This window comes from Mytilus trossulus, chromosome 14 (genome assembly GCF_036588685.1).
Source record: "Mytilus trossulus isolate FHL-02 chromosome 14, PNRI_Mtr1.1.1.hap1, whole genome shotgun sequence".
In the NCBI taxonomy this organism is placed as follows: domain Eukaryota; kingdom Metazoa; phylum Mollusca; class Bivalvia; order Mytilida; family Mytilidae; genus Mytilus; species Mytilus trossulus.
Genome location: NC_086386.1, coordinates 72,691,425 through 72,704,522, shown reverse-complemented (window position 1 = coordinate 72,704,522; position 13,098 = coordinate 72,691,425).

Genomic DNA, 13,098 nt, shown 5'->3' with positions numbered 1-13,098 from the left:
GGATCGGTAATACTTTGTATTTCCGCAACTCTCGTTGCAACAAATGTTTCAAATCCGTAGCTTTCCCTTTGGATCTGTGCTCGAACAATCATTGAGTCAGTTATATGAATTACCTTTACAAATTCCCAGTCCATTTCTTTAATGATTTTTTGTCTCATCCGAGCCGTAAGAACGGCTGCACAAAGTTCGAGTCTTGGTATAGATAACTGTATTGTAGGCGCAATCCTATTCTTGGAAAAAAGAAGTCTAGTCTCATAATTATTGCCAGTTTGGAATCGAACATACGCACATGCTCCGTATGCCACTTGACTTGCATCCGAAAATATTACAAATGTCGGGCTGCCAATAGTGAACTCTGGTTTTAAGCGTCTCGGTACTTTAATGTTCTCAAGTTCAAAAAACCTCTGAAAAACTCAATCCATGTTGTGGTTAATTGTTCATCTAGTGGTGTAACCCAACCTATGTCTGACTTTGTACACATGCTTCGCTTTAGAAGTTTGGCAGATAAAATATACGGAGTTACCAAACAAAGAGGATCGCAGATGCTTGACACCTGACTTAGAACCATTCGACGAGTCAAGTTCTGTGGGATATCGTCGATCTGTTGTGCATTTATGTTAAAACCGGTTCGAACTCCCTTTCGATTCGGCGAAGTGTTTAGCTTGATTTTTAATGTAAATGTATCTGATATTGGTTGCCATATCATACCAAGTATTTTCTCTTCATCTGTTCTGACAACGGTTAGTCCTTCCATTTCATCATTAGAATCTCCTGATACAATCCCATGTTTTAAAGAAAATCCTCCTTTGCGGAGAATGTTGTCACAGTTTTAAATCACATTTTTTGCCTCCTTCCTTGTTTCTTTTGACACCAAAATGTCGTCAAAGTAGCTATTTTTGTTGATCATTTGAGCTGTATCTGGATATGTATGTGAACACATGTCAGCAGACATTTGAAGTGCAATGGTTGCGATAGCACCGCTTGGTTTATCTCCAAATGTAACAGTTTGTAATACATAATGGTCTGGCAGCTAACTTGAATCCATATCTCTCCACACGAACCTGTGAGTATGTTGGTCTAGTAGAGACAGGTTTACAGAATTGTACCTTTTCGATATATCTCCTGCTGTGGCTACTATCTCCTGACGAAATCTCAAAAGTACTCCAAATAGATCATTTATTACATTAGGTCACTTTGCCCAGTATTCGTTGAGTACGTGTCCCATGTACAAGGCTGTCGAATTGAAGACTATTCTGATTGGTGTAGATTTCGATTCTGGTTTTAATACTTCATGATGAAGAATGTAATGTACTGGGCCTTCATATTGTTGAATTTCCTTTTTTGTCATTTTCCTGGCCACATTCCGATTAACCATGTCTTCAATTTGATTTTGATACGACTCACTATATTCTTGTCTCATCTTATGCAAGCATTTCTCCGTTGAAATGAGTTTAGCCTTAGCTGAGTTAACATTATTAGGCAATTCACTTGGACTCCTTTTCCATGGATACGATGCTTCGCACTTTTGACTTTCAGAATCATAATTGAGCCCGTTTCGTATCATTATTTACTCCCTGTCGTCCTGAAAAGTATAGTTGTTGTTCCCGATTGGGCAATTTCCGCATATACAGTTCCCACATATAGGTGTGCAACTAATTCCAAGACTTCTATTTCATAGAATTTATCAATGCTTTCTTTAAGGGGTAAATTTTCAATTTGCATGTCATTAATATTATGTATTATTCCTGATGCATGATTGATTCTAACAGCATTGTTATTGACGTTTTCATAGGATAGTAACATAGTATGACTTCCTCGTAAGCAGTATCCGAATTGATTCTTCATCAGTTGCAAGTTTCCAATCATATCAATATTGGAAGGTAATAAGGCGCAACAATAGTGCCAATCAAAAGTTCAATTTTATCTGTCGGTCTAACAATATCGCTTGTCTTGATGACTCTGAACAAATTGACAACATTTGACATTTACTTTAGATACATCTGCTGTTCTCTCGTCCATACCATATACCAGGTTTCGCCATGCGCGTCGGTTAATGGTAGAATAAACTCCTAACTTTGAATACTATCAGTGCTGTTTCCAACCTTTTTTACTGACAGTGTTACGTTACGTCCCTTTAGATTCAATTTTCCTGCCAATTCACGAGTAATCAAAAAAATGTTCGAACCTGGATCCAATAAGGTGGCCACCTGAATTATGTTGCACGTAACGTTGCTCACCATTAAAATAACGTCTTCCCGACCACGATCATCATTAACAATGTCCATTGAACTGTGAACTGCCAAAGCAGATACAGGAATGCCATGAGGAGCAGGATGGTGATATTATCCGCATTTTGTATGATCTTCATTGATTATGTCACAAGGATTTCGTCTGCTACAATCACGAGATAAATGTCCAGTCTTGAGACAACTAAAGCAACACCCATTTTTCCGTAACAGTTGAACTTTGCTCTGTTCATCCTAATTACAAAACGCATAGCACTGTTCAATATCATGCCTGTCAGTCTCGTGATACCAACATTTTTTTCTGATTGAAGGCCTTATTCTGATTTTGCCGATCGAATTTCCCATCTGTGTCCTGGTTTGGTCTACGACGTTGAACAGCTTCAGTAACTTGAGCTAAACCGTTAACCATCTGTTTCATGATAACCTGATTTTCCTTTAGAAGTACCTGAATTGATGACTGATCTTCTCCTACCTGCACAACATGAGCAGCACTTTTAATGTTTGTTGCACCTTCCCGTAAATCTGATTCAATGTACTCCATTGCAATTTTTTCTTCGAGTAGGAAATTCATAAAGTCCTTTAATTTGAGCGATCGGTCCCTTTGTTTTCGAAAAGCCAATTCCCTTTTCTGAATTGTCGGTAAAAGTACCTCTATTTTACTCATCATAGTTGCAGTGTTCATTTCCCTTTCCATCTTCATTTTACACAAATCCAACCAGCATAGTTCAATTATATCTACTGTATGTATGAACCCTTAATTGTCACAATCAGATACTTTTTGAGCGATTTAAATTAATATAAAACTGATTCAGCAATGCGCTCTTCTCTTCCATATTTCATGTCTAACCTTTTGAACATTGCAGTGAAGTTATCTTCCTTAACTCCTTGATCCGTTTTCAAAGTTTCTCTGGACAAACACTGTTTTAATGCAAAGGGATCCGGAATCATTAATTTTGAGTAATCATTTCTAAAGCTGGGATACTCTCTTACATTTCCACTAAATGTTGGTGCCTCCAAACGTTTGACTTTCACGGTATTTGGTTGTTCCTTTGTAGTGTTTACCTTTGAATAATCTTCTTTGTTTTCCTATTTATCATGACTAAATCGGCTCTTGCGTCGCATAATTTACTATAGTTCTTGTCCATATCGGAGTTAGCAGTGTTAATTATGTCACCCTCTGTTTCATCATCAGAGTCAATGATATTTAAATAAGCAGAATGTTCCCCTTCTTATTATTCATATGCATGTTCCATGTCTTAAAGTATTTCCTGGAGAACCTCCCCATTTTCAGTTTTAGTTTGTTCTTTGAATCTATTGAACACTCTGTGAAACTTACCTTTTGCTGTGCTTCGTTTCTTCTTCTGTAATTTTATCTGATTCAATTGATCTCCATCTTCAGGCTTGTCTTGTGAATCCATACTTTCTCTTGCATTGAAATGTTTTACTCAAGAAATACACGCCAGGTTGTTTAACAAAATTAAACCATTTGTAAAATGTAATTAAGAAAATGGAGTACTTATTGCCAATGCTACATATTTTCATTTGAGCCAAACACATGATGTTATAAACAGATGCAGGTTATCATACATCTTTCTCATCAATGTTTTAAAACAATGCCATGCATGTGGTGAGCTGTAAAAAACCTTCACTTGCCAAAAAAACACCTTTTAATATCAAAATACTTCTCAAGTATTGTGTTTTCAACCACTTTATTCGTTATTATAATCCTGTAGGTTAGCAATACATTTTTTTCATTAAATTCAGATCGAAAAAGACTGATCATCATCTGAGAGAACAGTTACATAAAGCTGAAGAAGAAACACAAGCGTTGCTTAATATGTAAGAAGACTTAACATGTACTGTTAGTCAACATTCTACAGATGCGTAATACCGACAGGTTTTGTTGGATGCACATAAGAATACATAAGTTGTTAATATAAAAAAGAAGATGTGGTATGATTGCCAATGAGACAACTATCCATAAAAAACCAAAATGACACAAACATTAACAACTATAGGTCACCGTACAATCTTCAACAATGAGCAAAGTCCATACCGCATAGTCAGCTATAAAACGCCCCAATACGACAATGTAAAACAATTCAAACGAAAAAACTAACGGCCTTATTTAAGTAAAAAGATGAACGAAAAATAAATATGTAACACATAAACAAACGAAAACCACTGACTTACAGGCTCCTTACTTGGGACAGGCACATACATAAATAATGTGTCGGGGTTAAACATGTGAGCGGGATCCCAACCCTCTCTCTAACCTGTGACAGTGCTAAGTTGTACTAAGTGCCAAACTTTGTGATTTCAAAATATGTTATATCTAAAGCGATTCATACAAGAGAAAGGTAAAATCGCAAGAACACTACACTCCAAGAAAAATCAAAACAGAAATTACCTAATCAAATGGCAAAATCAAAAACTAAAACACATTAAACGATTGAACAACAACTGTCATATTCCTGCCATGGTTACAACAAATATTTTGTGTAAATTGTGAATAAAATTTTGGAAACAGTTATATAACATTCAACTATATTGAAAACTATGTGTGAAGAAAAAAAAGAGACATACTAGGTACATATGTCAAAATAGGGGTAGAGCCGTTCACATTGTGTTAATTTTCTAATCATTATAAAACAAATAAATATGTAAAATGAAGCACAAAAATACATATATATCTATATAGGCATGTTCCAAGAATGTAACCCATACCTTTTACCAACATATATGAGACATGTCATGTTTATTAATTTTGATACACACTTTTTCATATTGTCTATATATTTATCACAATTATATTGATGTACACCGACACGATTCAATTTGTCTGTGAACATTTCACTGTACAAGTTTCTATCAACTGACGAAGTAACAACATGATCGATGAAATACAAAATTTGAAAATGTAACTGTCTCGAGTTGATAAATATCGTATCACACTCGATGCAGTGGTAAAATCTATATAACAGCACTGTAGCAAGTATTCAATAATACAGCAGCATCGAATATTTGTTTTCAAAATCAACACGAATATTCAGCAACTGACAAAAATATGTTATCATCAGTTTAAGGGAAACATGATCAGGTTTATTCATTACTACAATATGTATTTAGATTGGAATAGTGTTTTTTCTTCTTATCTATTTACTCGGGTTTTAGGCATGCATGTCTGAAACAATATTGGTTGCAATGAGGAAAAAAAAACATCGATTACATTTGTGTATCTCTCTATTTCCCGTAAGTCATTGTCAATATGCTAAACAGTGTTGTCATACACATCTCAAATAAATATATTTTGTTTTAATACCAGTCGATCAAAAATATCAAAGTAACTTAAAAAAAATCAATAAATATTTTTATTTCTTGTTTATTTTTATCTCTAGATTTAATGAACAGAGCAACAAAATAAAAACTTTGGAGAAAGAGAAAAAAGAATATGAAAACGAATTGGAAGATCTCAAGAAGCTGTGAGCCTACACATTTTGTTTAGCAGTCATTATTATCTTTGGATTTATATAGAAAGTGAAGTAACAAAAAGACTGAGCTTTGAAAAAATAAATAAACAGAAAGTCCCTAATGAAATGGCAAAGTCAAAAGCTCAATCACATCAGACAATGAAATGAAATATTTAGGAGGGGAGAACATTTATGGATGGAGCGTTGATACGTTAAAGTTCAAGGTTGATGTTATTTAATCTGCATGTGTTATTTTTTCTTTGATAGTAACGTTTTGTTTGTTAAAAATCAATTGACATGAATTGAGTATAACCTGAAGAATTGTCTGATAAGAATTCTCTAACTTCATCATCATACTGAAATGTTTCCCAAGTTGATTCTTACAACGGACAGTAAAATTGGGATTACAGCTGTTTAAAATTTATATTTCAGTATGGAATAGATATAGGTATCATATCACCATTTCGATATATTTGTTTTTAAAATGCGAAATCCTAACGATTTTGTTAAAGATTAATTCATATTAAATGGTACCACAAAGATTTTTAATTACAATGTATGAGTAATATGAAATGCATATTAATTTTATTTACAGAAATTTAAAAACAAAAGAAATGACTAAAGGACTCTTTGAATGTGATGTTGGTGAATCTTGGCTTGATCCTCGCTGTAATAGTAGTAAGTTCCACTATAAACAAAACAGATGAAAAAGTAAAAAAACAATAGTATGCCATAATGAAATAACCTAGGCAAAATAACAATATATTTTCGATACAGCAATATGCTAAGTTTTTTATTTTATTTTTACAAATATTTATTTAATTACACAGTATTGTAATGTGAAGTATCATTTATCAAACAGATCAGTTTATATAAAATGCTTTTGACAAATCTGATGTAAAAATCGACACATTTAATTAGAACACATTTTGTAAATGTGTAGTTTGAAGTTAACACTTGATAAGTGCATGTTGCCTTTTTTTAAATACAGGTCTTCATGTTGAACTACGATGTAAATACTCATCATGTGATGCCTCTGATCGTGCTCAATGTAAGTAAACCGATATAATATGTGAGTACAACTAAATTCGTACTAGGTTAGAAATATGGTTTTTGCGCCAGACACGAATTTCGTCTAACAAACACATATGATGCCCAAATGAAAATGAATTAAAAAGGCAAAATTGAGTACGAGGAGGAAGAGCAATGCGCAACAAAATTCCAAAAATGTTGAAGAATACAGCTTAGTTAATGTATTCATGCAGTCGAAAGCCTATGTGTTTAAACAATGTAACGTTCTGTAAACAGTTTATTTATAACTATGACCACATAATTGATAGTGCATGTCAGCACAGAAGAGTAATACAAACTCCACCCGCAGTTGCATTGGCCAGAGTAAACTCAAAGTATTTATAGACAATTCTTTTTAATCAATAGTATGCATATATCTAGACTAGCATAATATTCAGCTTAAATCATATCAATGAATACAAAAACAATATAGTTCCACAGTGATATCGTACTTGCACATAAACATTTTTGTTTCTATCTTTTTTTCCGTACATTTGTACATCTTGTATATTGACGCGTTTTCAATATTTTACCTGACAGTGTATGTTTTTGATAACGTTAAGTTTCGGAACAATGTGTAATAATATTTTTTTCAGTGACGTTAACTGATAGAGTGCTAAACAAAATAGCACATGAATTGGGTTCCGATTGGAAAAAACTGCTTATTCATTTATAAATGAAACACAATCAAATGCAATTAATAGAAGAAAATTACCAAAGAGATATTCACCGACAAGCATTTGAAGCGCTAATATTATGGAGAGATTCTCAGACATCAACAGAGACAGCTCTGAAAAGGGTAGAAGGACTGAAACTGGCATCATGTTCAATTGATAGACAGGATATTGTTGATTTAATTGAATCAGTTCTGAAAGGTACAGTTATTTTTTTTTTCAATTTACACATTAAGGAGGAAGACCTATGTTGAGGGAAATAACTCTTAAAATCATCAGTACGTTTGTGTCAACCATTTTCATAAATATGTTTTAAGCTTCTAGGTTACATAGATTATTTTCAATCTGTTTCAGGTAAATGCTTAAAATACATTGATGAAACGTGACTTTTACAAACACATAACTGATTTAAAGAGTTATCTCCCTGAACCAAGGTCTACCACCTTAACTGGAACTGAAATACCCAAATAAAGTAATAAAATATAAGTCAACTGCAAGATCTAATACAAGTTATTTCCACATTTTTTTCGAATGTGAACATATCTATCAAACACAAAAGTCTGCTATAGTTCGTTTGTTATAATTAACAAGTGAGTCCAATGATTTGTAAAATCTTCTGCCTATTGGAAGTATAGAATATCTCAATGCGTACATCGAACAAATACAGAAAAAATAATATTACAGAACGTAGCTAACACGCCAAAGTACGTCTATAAAAAGGTGTAGTATGATTGCCAATGGGACAACTCCCCATAAAAGACAACATGACACATCAATTAATATCTATTGGTCACCGTACGGCCTATACAAATGAACAAAACACATACCGCATAGTCAGCTATGATAGGCAATGAAAGAACAAATGAACAACAGATCACAGAGAAGACGAAGGGCCTATTTTTTGCACAAAAAATGAACAAAAACAAATATGTTACACATAAAAACGAACGGCACCCACTGAATAACAGGATCCTGTCTTAGGGCAGGCTCAATTATACAGAATAATACGGGGTGAAACATGTTAACGGTATCACAATCCTTAACATTGGACTGTGATGTAACAGGACAGCATAAGAACGAACTATACAAATTAAGCCTTAACTCATCAGATTGATATAAATAGGAATATGTATTTATGTTTTTGGAAAATCTGATAATAGGTTTATATGATCATTGTATTCGTGATCAAAACATAGTGTTATGAACTGGCTGTGTCTGTAGTGTTCCTGTTATATATTTGAGGTCAGTTGTATCTTACCTGAGGTTCGATGGGTTGGTTTTTATCATAGAGCTCAAAACCTGTATATGTTTTACATACCAATTAAATGTTTGGGTTAAACATTTCTCAAAGTTTATGTAATATATACGTGTTTCTCGTTTCTCTATTTTTATATAGATTAGACCGTTGGTTTTCCCGTTTGAATGGTTTTACACAAGTAATTGTGGGGCCCTTTCTAGCTTGGTGTTCGGTGTGAACCAAGGCTCCGTGTTGAAGGCCGTACATTGACCTATGATGGTTTACTTTTTTTTTAAATTGTTACTGGATGGAGAGTTGTCTTATTGGCACTCACACCACATCTTCCTATACCTATAGACTACCGTACAGCTTTCAAAGATTTAGTCAACTATACTAAAATGACAATATACAAAAGATATTACGATTGAAATAGTGTAATCTAGGCTTGTTTTGTTTGAGCCGTGACGTTCAATTACAAAAAATGAAATAAAATAAGAAGTTGCTTAGCAATGCCACATTTTGAGTGTTTACCTATGTGAAATAACAAAAACAAGCTTTTATTTATTATTCATTCATCGAAAAACAACGATTTGATAGAATTAATTTTATATAGTCTGAAATAAAACTAAACAATATATTTCTAATTCGTATTAACCTTCATTTTTATCTCATAAAATATAGTAGTGCTACAACTGTTTATGGCTGTATATTGATCATTCTTTTTAGAGCTTTTAACAGACAAGACATTAAAAGAAATAGCGTATCGGCTGTCGAAAAATTGGCGAACAGCTTTTCTTGATTTAGGAATGAAGTACACCGATGTTGTTATGATAGAACAAGACTATTGTAGTGACCTTTTGCAGCAAGCCTCTGAGGCGCTTATACTGTGGAGAAATGTTCATAGCAAAAAACTATCACATCATGAAATGCTTATTCAATTAAAGAATGTTGCACATACTATGCAAACACGAGCTGTTATTGAGTTGATTGACAAGATTGAAACTGGTAGGAAAGCTCCAAAGTTTTGAGTTTTTTGCTATTTTATATTGTGCATCTGTAATATTTATCCAAAGAGGTAAATCTGTTTTGCTAGGTAATGAAATTCGAAAAATAATAACAATTTCAACACTACCATTCGTCTAGGCGATTTGTTTTCAGAGACAAATCTTAATTCGTGTAATTATTCTAATAACATTCATTTAAATCAATTTATATTATCTAAAAAGGCATAACACATTTACATTTATATAATTCATTATAGATATGTTATTATTTCTTTGTACTGACCAAATGAGACACATTTATTATATTATCATTCATAACTGAAAGCATGATTATTAACAAAAATGCGCAACAACTGTGTATGGAATTCGCTCGAATCGTGTGCAGAAATAGTTTTTGTTTGCTGCAGTTACACAAATAGTTCAAAACTAACACTAGAACGTTCGAGTTGGAGGGTGGGAAACTGTTTGGCACCAAAAGTGAACCCAAAGTACTTTATCTTAATCTGAAACTACCGCCAAATGTATGGCATGCCATACTTCAATTTACCTAATTTAATACTATGGTCAGTTCGAAACTAACCATCGAAAACATTAAGTTTAGTATACACCTTCAACGCGTAAATAATAATGAACAGATGCACGAAGGTATGTGTACATACCGGTGAACATTACAAGAAAAATATATATTATATAACAATGCAAGTAACAGAACATTATTAAAAATATTGTATTGTTTTTCAAACGACTTTTTATGTATTACCCGACAACAAGCGTGTAGGTCATGAAATGTTTACCATGAGCACGACCCTAGATTTTGGAGAAGGTACTTGTATTGCGTATTCAAATTAAGCAAGGGTTTGTGTTGATGACCAACAACAAAAATTCCAAAGTAATGCCGCTTATTTTGATAATCTTCATAACGTGGTACCCATTGTTTACACAGTTGGTCGACTTGTAAGTTGAAGTGCAAAATTGACAAATACACATCTTAAACAGAAATGTATATCGTCTAACATATATCACATATTGCTTACAGGGTGTATAATTTCTAAAAAGAAGAGAAAGAGTTGAGTACCTTTTTAAACATCTTTGGTAAGTGATCCATTAAATTACGTTTATAGAAAAACTTCTTGTAAGTAGTGCTCCTCTTACTTGATTTATTTCACTTCACTGAGCTGGGTTTAACCGGTCCACTGATCATTACCTGACCAATTTAATTTTATAGCATAAAAACGAGTATATAACCCCATTTTTTTCTTTTTCTTATCAAAAAGCATATTATCAGAGCTATCTACTCTTATTTTATCTCCAAATTTAAGAGTGCAGTTTTCGTTTTATGACCAACAATTAGAATTTCCATTCATCATCTATAAAAAAAAGTTACAATTTTGCGTAACCTGTAGCGCAAACCTAAGCTCCGTGACTCATACTTTTTTTTATCTTCTTTTTAAAAAAATGTAGATATAAACTTCAAAAAATATACTTTTAAATTTTGAACACTGTTTTATGTGATTTATCAATATTTACGTATATCTATGTGGTTAGATATTTCATGTCAAACTAAATTTTAAGTTCTAAATCGACACATTTAATGTATACACAACTATAGTCATTTGATAGATACTATTACTTCGCGATTGTTCATACCTTACATTTTTTTTTATATATGAAAGGACCATCAGCCTACACTTTAAATGTTTTAAGATCATTCATTTCGAACAATAAATTATTTCTGAATTCTCTAAATTTGATACGATTTTTAAATGTGTAAACCATGGACACAAAAATATTATGTTTTAAGGTAGAACAATACAAAGATTTTATAACTCCAACTCCCAAGTTTTAAAATGCTGTAACTTTTTTAATAATGCTTGAAAATGTATATAAGTGGTAGTTTTGGATAGCTAACAGATTACTCTTTCAATTTAATGCAATGTTAATATTATGGAACAATTACGTAACCAATTATAAGGTTAACCATGTCTAAAATATTTTTCACCAAATTTCCACTTTCAAATGAAATTAGCTTCTGCATATGTATCCCTAGAGGGTTGATTTTATTATATATTGTTCCTATGGCCATTATCTACAAAAGGGTGTCTCAGATTTCAGATAGAATGTATAGAACAAATTTTACACCTAATTAAACATTATCTTCTTTTATGTGGTTGGGATGTTTACACTAATTAGAGATTTAGGAGAGAATGAAATACCATAGAGACAATCTGAGACACTCTTTTGAAGCCCATGATGTGTTGATTAAGATTTCGTTAAAATTTTCTGTATAGTTATAGAGATGAAAGAGCTAAATTCATTCAAGTGACCTTACCCAGATTTTTCCACTTATTGCATAATAATTGATTACATAATGATTGCATAATAAAAATATTGCATTCATCTAAAAGATTAATCTTTTATCTATCTATATATACCTCTTTTATAATTTTCAATGCATTCATTAGAAAGAAACAGCATTTCAAAGGTTAGTGATTGCAAGTAAAAAAATCCTTGTACTGTGCTACCTTAATGCTGCTTTATTTTTATATGTCGTAAAAGGTTATGTTTTAGCATTATGATCATCAATCATAATGTCTGTTTCAATAGACCTTTAATAACTGTCTGAATCAATATTTTACATGTTTTATTTTTTTTTATATCAAGATAGCATAGAACATGACAGAACATGGTGATTGCTGAGGAGATGAAATTCAAAACTAAAACAAGTGACAGTAATTGGTTTGAAAACGACAATAGACAAGTTCAACAAATATCTCCATGTTGTACATAAGTAACATGATATGGTTAAACAACGTTGATAAAGTTGATTTTTTCTTTTAATACACAAATAATGACCTATTGAATAATTAAGAAACGCCTTCAAAATGATATGTCAACAGCAATTGTTAAACTTACAATCATAAGTGTGTCCTGCAAAACTACTGATTGCATTTAGAACAAAAAAAGTTAGATTGTGATTGCTGTTATACTTTTAAAATGTGGTGATAGTTGTTTACATTAAAACAATGAATTATGAATGTGTAATATGTGAGAAAAAAAACCGAGACCGTTGAAGCGATATATGACTTAATAGACGCTAAAAAGTCAAATCCATATATGGATAACATTGCCTAATGAAGTCGAAACATAAGTTTCTATATCATTTTCTAGTTTTTAAATGGACAATTTTACGAAGTCTATTTATAAATCATGTCAGTGAAGAAGTGTTGACGACTAAGCTCATAATACACTCGGTGATAGATATTTCAAAAGCAGACCCAGTATCGACCCAGTGTTGTAAAACAAATTAAGAACAACAAATTAAAAAATTCATAACTTGCAGTAGCAATTTTGGAAGTTTATGATAGGGAAAAAACAATGACCAATAGTTGTTCTTTA